Here is a 10,091-nt window from a genome sequence, read left to right as displayed (position 1 = left end):
ATAATATACTATTACTATAGTAAGTTAAGTATAAAGCTTCTATCTAAGGAAATTATAATTATTATATAGAGCTTTCTATCTCGCCTAAATTAGACGAGTTTAATAGTAAACCTAGTGAACTTATCGAACTTCTACTTATTATATAATACCGCCTAAAACCGGAGCCTATCCGCTATCCTAAATATAGCTAATATTAACTAAATAAAACTACTAGACGGCGGTCTTAGAAACTACTCGATTCCTATAACCTCGTCTAATCCTAGAACCTTTAGTTCTAGAAGTATTACGACGCCGAGGACGACGCTGCTCGTAATAATAAGGTACTATCTTAAGCTATAATTTTAATAATAGAGCGAGTAACCTTAAACGTAATACCTTTAAGAATAGATAGTTAGCGATAGAAATATATTAGAGAATAGTATATTTATAAAGAGAGAAGACTATCTTTCTAAAGAGGCTTAAGAGCCTTCTAGGCCTTTAGAGCCTTATAGAGGTCGTAGTAGGTATCTTTACTAAAACGTACGTTAGTCGACGAAAAATAACCGGAATCTAGAAAATTATATATTAGTATTAGTACTTCTAGTCTAGATAGTATAGGCTATATAGACAAATTACGGCCTAGGGTAGTTAGCGACACTTTTTTATCGGGGTCCGATTACTTATAAATCCTTATAATTCTTCTTTATCTCCGTATATCTAGTATAGGCTCGGGAACAAGTTAACTAAGATTATTAGCGAATACTAAGTAAAAAGAGCTAGAAACCGATTATATATTAGTCGGTATAGTCTTCTCTAGTAGTAGTATAGCTGACATAGTAAATAATTATAGACATCTAAGCTCCGATTAGTAATAAGTAGGCTCTATTCGAAAATAACTTATAGTAGTAGTAGTTATAGTAGTAATAAAAAAAAAGAAAAAGAAATAAAAAAGGGCGGGAATAGCTATTTATATAGTAGAAACCTAACTAGCGCGTCGTCTAAAACGAAAGAATAGATTAATATTAAAGGTAAGGTCGAACCTAAAAGTAAAGTTAGAATATTTACTTTCTTAGATATTAGAATAGGTTCTAATATTTTTTATATAAGAGTAGGGGGGTAATATAAGGGGTTAGCCCCTAAGGGTAATACTAGCTGTCTATACTAGTACTTACTAAGCTCTACTAAGGGAGTCCTATCTATTTAACGCGAGCTTCGAGAGGATTCTCTCTCTCCTCTATCGAACTTATTAAATACTACACTAAACCTTCTATATATACGTTAGTCTCCCGTAATACTATAAATCTAAAGACTAATTCTATAAAGAAGTATTTTATAGATAATATTAATATAAAAACTTTTAATAATAACTATATTATAGCTTTAAAAGATAGTTATTATTATCTTGAGTATTTAAAATCTTACTATAATCTAAAGTACTCTTAAAAGTATAAGTACTTTTACTTTTAACTAAGAGAATACTTATCTTAACCTTAATTTAATTAGTTTAAAGTAAAAGATAGAAACTATTTAGATCTAATAGATCTATATTATTAATAATATAAAGTACTCTATAGTTATTAAATAGTATATAATTAGAAAGTAGATACTTATAAGTACTAAAAATAGTAATAAGTCTTTTATAAATAGTATCTATCTTTAGTTTTACTTAGTAATTAAGTAACTCTAGATTAATAATTATAACTACTATTTTTCTACTACTATTAAACTTATCTTAAGTAAGTCTTTATATAGTTTTAATACTTAGCTTAAATTTACTTAAACTTATATTTAAACTTAAATTAAAGTAAATCTTCTAACTATAAGTACTAATAAAATCTAAGTAAAGCTACTTTTAAGTTAATATATATAAGAATTATAAAATATAAATATTCTCTTTATTATCTAATTTCTTAATTAAAGCTTTTATAATACTAGTTACTATAAACTCTAAAAGTTTATACTTTTCTTTTTTCTATAAACACTAAATTTTATTATAAGAGTCTTTATTCTTTTTACTTAGTAATAAGAATCTAGAGTAGTTTCTTTTATTATTAAGTTAATTATTATTAAAATTAATTAATTTACTCTTTAGAAATATAAAAACTATTAATTTCTTATTAAAATTAGTATTATTTAAGTATTTTAGCTTAAATAGTATAACTACTATATATAGAAACTTTAGATTATAGTCTTTTTATTAAGTATTAGAAAAATTATTAATTTAGTAATTTAGTAATTTAGTAATTAGTTTATTTTACTTAGAACTTAGTTTTTATAACTTTAAGAAAGTTTAAAATTACTAACTTACTTTTTATTTCTAAATAATTATAATTAAAGATATTTAAATAAATACTTTACTATTATAAATCTATTTAATTATATTAATATTTCTACTTTTAGCTTTTTATAAGTATTTTTTATAGATATTTTCTATAAATATTCTACTAATTACTTTACTTAAAGTAAAGTATTCTTTAAATAAGTAAATAAGATTTTTAAAAGAAAACTCTTTTCTTTTATTTTAAATTTATTTTTAGTAGTTAGTATTATTAATTTTGTATATAATATATAGTAATAAATACTTATATTATTCTCTTTCTATACTTAATTAGGTTAAGGCTTAGTAGTACTATAGTTTAAACTAAGTCTACGTATTCTTATTATTTCTATTCGTTAGAGATAAGAATAGTAATATAGTAAGCCTTAGTAATTTAGCCGGCATATAGGTGTGTGTAGCGCTATTTAATCTAATAGACTACTTTATATAGTATAGATATCAGCACTTATACTATAGGTTAATTAAATCCCTCAAGATATCGGCAATTATACTATAGGTTAATAGTTTAGCTTTAAAGCTTACTAATAACTTATTCTAAAAGTTTATATATAGTTAGAAATCCCCTCTATAGTTTTAAGTTCTTTAAGTAAAATATATACTTTTTATATATTATTAAGTTATCTAGTCTTTATTACGCTTTATCCCAAAATTTACCTTCTATAAGTATAAATACTTTTATTAATATAATTAAGAATTTATCCTAATAGCTTCTTAAATAAATTAGATAATAAATATAAATTAAAAAGAAGAGTATAAGTATAAGATCATTATAGAATTTTAAACTCTACTACTTATAATACTTATATAGTTATTATTAACCTTCTAAGTAATATACTAAGCTTATAACTATTTATATAGTATATAGATAGTAATAGATAAAATTAAAATAGTATATTATAAAAGATTTACTATTTTAAGAGTAAAAGATAAGTATCTCTTATATAGAGCTAGATACTTAAATATATTTAAATAAGTATTTAATTTAAGTTATATATACTACTATTTCTATAATATAAGTACTTATTTAAAGATATATTATTCTTACTTTTTTATAACTTAAAAGTAATATTATAATTAAGTATCTTTAGTTAAAACTTAGTAAGTAGTAAGTTAGTTTTTTATAAACTACTAGTTTTTAAAGTTCTCTTATATATATATTATTTTAAAAGTATAATTTAAGAAATTTCTTTAGTTTAACTAGTTATCTAGACTAGTTACTATAACTATTTATTAAATAAAGCTTACTTAGTAATTTACTTTTAAACTATAGTTTTAAAACTAACTATAAATTTACTTACTTTTAGTAAGTTAGTAAATAAAGAATAATACTAATCTCTTTAATTTAAAAACTATAAATATAAAAGTTAACTTAACTTTTTTAGAGTAGATTAATACTATTAATTTTTTTATTACTATTAAAGTTCTCTTAATTACTTACTATAACTTTAGTATATTATTACTTAGTAGTCTTAAGTATTATAGTACTTAAACTATTACTATTTAATTATAAAATAATTATAGTTTTACTATAAAATCTAAAGTTCTTTCTAGCTATTATAAAATAACTAATTAATAAAGTTTTTAGATAAATAAACAATTTAAAGAATTATAAAAGATAAAGTATTTAGAATATTATAAACTAGTATAAAATACTACTATTAGAAAATAGTTAGAAGATAAAAGTAAGTAAGTAAAAAGTATATTATCTAAAAGACTAAATACTAAGAAGTAATATTTAAGAAGTAAAAAGTAGATTATATAACTACTTCTTTTTAGAGATTAGCTAAACTAACTATTAGTTTATTTTTATAATAGCGTACTATTGTATACTTATATAGTAAAGAGAATTAGGGCCTAGTTTAGATTAAACTTAGGTATTCTAGAGTTAGGTATAGTTTAAGTCTATTTCGAGTTAGAACCTTAGATATATAGCTAGTAGTTCTTTCTATATATATACTTCTTATCTTTTTATATTCTTTATATTAGACCTAGTAGGACCTAATAAGACGCTAAATATATACTACTATATATCTCTACCTTAGTATAACAATTCGGTTCTACCCGGGGTAGACTAGGGTTATCGTAAGGTTAGTATATTAAGAAGTAGGCGTAAGACTATTACTTATAGATTTAGAGATCTATTCGTTATAATAAGAGTAAGTTAAATAGAATAATATACTATTACTATAATAAGTTAAGTATAAAGCTTCTATCTAAGGAAATTATAATTATTATATAGAACTTTCTATTCTACTTAAGTCCTAACGAGTTCGATAAGTTCGATAAGTTTAATAGTAAACCTAGTAAACTTATCGAACTTTTACTTATTACGTAATACTACCTAAAACCGGGGCCTATCCGCTAATCTAAATATAGCTAATATTAACTAAATTAAACTACTAGACAGCGGTCCTAAGAACTACTTAGTTCCCGTAACCTCGCCTAATCTTAGGACCTTTAGTCCTAGGAGTATTATAACGCCGAGGCCGATACTACTCGTAATACTATCCTCTATTTAGACTAGTAGGTCCGTATACTTAAGTACGACTAAGAAATATATTAGTTAAAGGCTATAGACTTCTCTTCTTTCTAATATACTACCCGACTATATAACTAAACGTTCTAATATTATAGCCCTTAGAAAGTAAATTAATTTAACTAGAAGAAAGATAGTACCTTATTCTTATTATAAAAAGGTAGAAAAAATATATATAGTTTCGCGAAACCTAAACTATAGTCGTTATAGTACCTATACTACTACTAGTAAGACTTATAATATAAAAGAGGTAAACTAGATACCTATAGAATTCGACTAAGAAAGTATCGAGGCTTAGGAGGCTAAGCTAAAGGCCGAGAAAGAAGAGATATAGGATCTTTAGTAGAAGGCGTAGGCGGCCTAATAAGAGACTACTTTCTACGCCCTACGTATTAAGAAGTAGAAATACTTTCTTTATAAGTAGAAGTAGAAGATAATCTTAGCGGGTCTTAACTTACTAGATAAGTTAGACGAGTTAAAGAGGAAAGAGTAGTAGGATAAAGAGAAGAAAAGAGAGAAGGAGGAGAGGGAAGTAGAAGTAGAGCGACTACTAGCCTACTCTACCCCGCCTAATAACTTCTTTACTTATAATCTATCGCTACTCGATCCGAATTTCGATCCTAGGTCTTTCTAGGAGGCCCTAGATACTAGTAGTAAAACTTTTTAAGCTACTTAGAGTAGTTAAGGTTATTAGTTAGTTTTTATATATCTTCTAATTATAGGTAGTCCTTCTATTTTATTAGATAATATAGTTTTTCTCTAATAAGTTTAAAGTCTAAGATTCTCTCGACTTTATACTTAGTATTAAGGTTTACTAGTTCTATTTCTATAACTAGAGCTAGTAGCGCTCTAGGCGGTACTAGTTCGAGTAGAGATATATAGAATACTAGAAAGATATTTATATTCTTAGGTAGAGCTAATTTATAGTTTAAGCGTCCTTTAAATACTTTAATTTTAAATAGTCCTAATTTCTTATTATCTAGTTTATTACTTAGTTATTTTATTTAAATATTACGTCTAATTAAATAAACTCTATCTCTCTCTCTTAGTATAGACTTCTAACTACGTTTCTTATTATAGTAGAACGTATTTTGTTCTACTATAGTATAGGGGTAAAGCTTCCGCCAAGTGATTTTTACTAGGATTTTGTAGATCAAATGCCGCTTTATACTCAGGACTAGAAAACAGCTGTATTTCTCTAATATTTTGTACTATAGCCCTAAGCAGCAATTACTACTTTATATCGATCCTTCATCCCTCGGATTAGGCCTCTTATTTACTCGTGTGTAATTAAATCCTAGGCTTCTTGGACAGCTTTTCTAAGGTTTTTATAAGACAAATAAACCTTTAGGTAGTATTCCTAGATATAATCTTTTATCTAATCCTAGATAGTCTTAATCGGGTTTAAATCTGGGCTATTTACTAGCTATTTTATTACCTTAATCCTAGCCCTTTTAAGTACCTCTAATATAAACTTCGAAGAATAGCCTTTAGCGTTATCTTATTAAAATTAAAGCTCGGGATAGGCTTAGAGTATTTTATCTATAATTAGGATAATTATACCCGAGTAAGATCCCTTATTTATCGTCTCCTAATCCTTCTCCCAAAACAAGCCTTTATGCCGGCTATATTTACCGGATATCGAGCCCTAAAACATCTAGCCTATCTTCCTTTAATGGCGGTCGCCAGTATAGTCTTTGTCGTATACCTCGTCGGCCCTCCGAGTAATCCAGGTTTTAGTATATTTACTAGGTTAAGTCCAGGTTTCGTTACTCTAAAGAATACAATCCTATTACTCGTCCGACTAGTCCTTGTGTTCTTCTACCTAGGCAAGTCTATCGGTAATATTCTCGGGTAAAAGAGGGGGCTTCTTTCGAGAAATACACCGACGATAGCCCTCTTTTTTTAAGGCTATCCGAATAGCCTTCTCGCCGTATTCGAAGCCAAGGATCGAGTAGATAGGTATTTCGGCCTAGGGCGTCTCTCTGTTCTACTTAGACGCTATAACCTAATTTACAAGGCGCTTTCGTTAAGGGGTATTAAGGAGAATGTGGCGGCCGTACTTCCCTTTCTTTTAGGGGGTAAGACGATAAGATATCGCAAAGGTAACCTAATCGTAAGTAAAGCCCGTTTAGAGGCATATCTGTACTCGTGTGAAATTAGCGTCGAAATAAAGAGTCTATACCCTTAATCGGTCGTCCCGGGTAAGCTCTTTTCGGGGTTGCTTAGGCGTAGGTACTAAGATCTGTGAATCCATAATACTCGTTACTTTAAAAAGGTCGAAATACACACTAAAAATCGTCCAAAAAGCAGCGACAGGTCATTTTAAGGTCATTAGCTAGAAGGGGTTGTTTTCAGCTTGTTTTTCGGGCACCTAGTAGAAATTACCAGAATTCTTGGCGGAAGCTTTACCCCTGTACTATAGTAAGATAAACTTAAGTTCTTCGATAAGCTATTTATAAAGAGAGGAAAGGTTATTAATAAGAATTCTTTCTACCTAACTATCGATAGACGTATTATAAGGTTCTTAGAATACTATCTTCTTATAACTAAAGTTAGCTTTAAATAGTAATACTTATATTATTTCCGTAGCTATACTATTATATAAGAACTAGGCTATTAGTAATAAGGCGACCTAATTATCTTACCTATAGTTTACGTAATACCTTAAGTAAACTTTAACTACTTAGTTTATTCTTTTATTACCTCTATTTGTTTATAGATAAAATAATATTAATAGTATTAGGATAGAGTATATATCGATATATAGATATAACGTAGGGAGAATAGCGGTAATTATCGTAGTCGCGAGACTTAAGGTTCGAATATAAAAGACTTAAATTACTTAAAGAAAGAAGCTATCTACTTAGAACTAAAGAACCCTTATATAGTAGAAACCTTAACTCTAGAAGATTCTATTTATTAGAAATTAACTAGTTACTATTATTAATATTAATAAGAATATTAGTAATATCCTTATTCTAGAATATTCGCTTAGAAATTAACTTTACTATCTTAGTAATATATCTTTCTAGAACATTCTATACTTACTATAGACTCTTTATAAGTACTATAGTATAATATAAGTATTTATTACCTAATACTTATACGCCCTCTTAATAACTACTTATATTATTTATAGTTATTATTAAGAACCTTCTCTTTCTTAAATATCTTAGTTATCTTAGATATTTTCTTATTTTCTTAGATATTTAGAAAATCTTAGTTTTCTTAGTTTTCTTAAATCTTATAACTAAGGTGTTTAAGGTATTCCTTAAATTTAACTTTATCTAAAGGCTTAGTAAATCCGTCTGCCTTTTAATCCTTAGTAGGTATATAGATTAAGTCTATTATACCTTCTAATATAAGATTTCTTATATAGTGGTATTTAACCGCTATATGTTTAGTACGTTCGTAGTATATAGGATTATACCCTAGTAGTAAAGCCCCGTTATTATCGGTATATAAAGGGAACTTATTTTGTTTATAAAAGCCTAGTTCTTTAACTAAGGCTATTATATATATAGCTTCTCTAGAGGCGGTATTTATAGCTATATACTCGGCCTCGGTAGTACTTTGAGCTACTATAGACTGTAATTTAGATTTCTAGCTTATAGGCCCTTCGCCTAAATAGAATATATATCCGGTAGTAGATTTAGAGGTATATATATCCCCGGCGTAGTCAGAATTACAATAACTACTAAGATAAGAATTAGATTTAGTATAAGTAATACTATAATCTATAGTGCCTTTTAGATATCTTAGTATTTTCTTAATAGCTATAAAGTGTTCTTTACTAGGATTACTAGTAAATCTAGCTAGTTTAATAGTAGAATAAGCTATATCCGGTCTAGTACCTAGTACTATATATAATAGGCTACCTATAATACCTTAAAATAGCTTAGTTTCTTCTTTAGTAGCTATTTCGGTATTTGGCACTATCTTTATCTTAGCGTCTATAGGTGTATATATAGGGTGACAATTAGCTATATTATATTTATCTAAGACCTTAGTTATATATTTACTTTGACTTAGTTTTAAGGAATCCTTAGTACGAATAATATCGATTCCTAAGTAGTCCTTTATTAAACCTAATTCTTTAATAGTAAAGTGTTTTTTAATACTATTAATAAGGTTTTGTATATTGTCCTTATTAGGTCCGATTATAGCTAAGTCATCTACGTATATACAAATATATATATTTGTATTACTATTAGTAAATATATAAGATTCGGTTTTTAAGGGTTTATAACCGAATTCTCTTAGTTTATCTACTAAGGTAAAGTACTAGATTCTAGCCGACTGTTTTAAGCCGTATAAAGCTTTATTTAATAGTAAATACTTAGCTTTACTATTATCTATATTAGGATCTAGTTTAATATATTCTAGACCTAAGGGTAAGGTTAAATATAGTTTATTTATATCTATATTTCCTTGTGTAAAGGCTGAAACCATATCTATTTTATAGATATAGTAGTTATTATATAGAGCTATAGCGAATAGTATTTTCCACGCTATTTGCTTAATAACTGCCGCATAAGAGTCTATATAGTCTTGGCCATATATTTGCTCAAAACCTTTAGCTACGAATCTAGCTTTAAACTCTATAGTATTTTTACTACTATCTTCTTTTATCTTATAAACCTATCTAGTTTTAATAGGTTTAATATTGTTATTACTAGTAGTTATAATATCCCAAGTATTACTATTATTTAAGGTATTAAGCTCATTTTGTATAGCTTTAATCCATAGTGATTTATAAGGATTATTACTACTTATAGCCTCTTTATAAGATTTAGGCTCTAAAATAATAGTATCTTTAGGTTTAGTAATAATTACTTTATTACTAGTATTACTAGTAATATTAGTTTCGGTATTTAAAGTATTATTACTATAACTACTGTCGCCCTCTATTTTAGAGGTTAAATAAGCTATAGAAGCTAAGTTAAATAAAACTGTATTAGCTTTTTTCTTAGATCTAGTAGTAGGAATTATATATTCCTTAGACTTATTATAGTTAATATCTAATTCGTCTATATTGTCTTTACTACTAGATTCTTTACTAGTACTATCGTCTTCTTTAGTACTATTATTATCCTTAGTACTATTATCGTCTTTAGTACTATCTTCTTTTTCTAAAGTATTTTTATTACTAGAATCTAAGATATCTAGTCTAGTAGGAGAATCGGCTCTAATATTAGTATTAGAGTTGTTTTCTTTACTATAGTTAATATTGTC

Source organism: Glarea lozoyensis (assembly GCF_000409485.1).
Source record: "Glarea lozoyensis ATCC 20868 chromosome Unknown GLAREA6, whole genome shotgun sequence".
Classification (NCBI taxonomy): Eukaryota; Fungi; Ascomycota; class Leotiomycetes; order Helotiales; family Helotiaceae; genus Glarea; species Glarea lozoyensis.
This window is presented reverse-complemented; position numbering follows the sequence as displayed.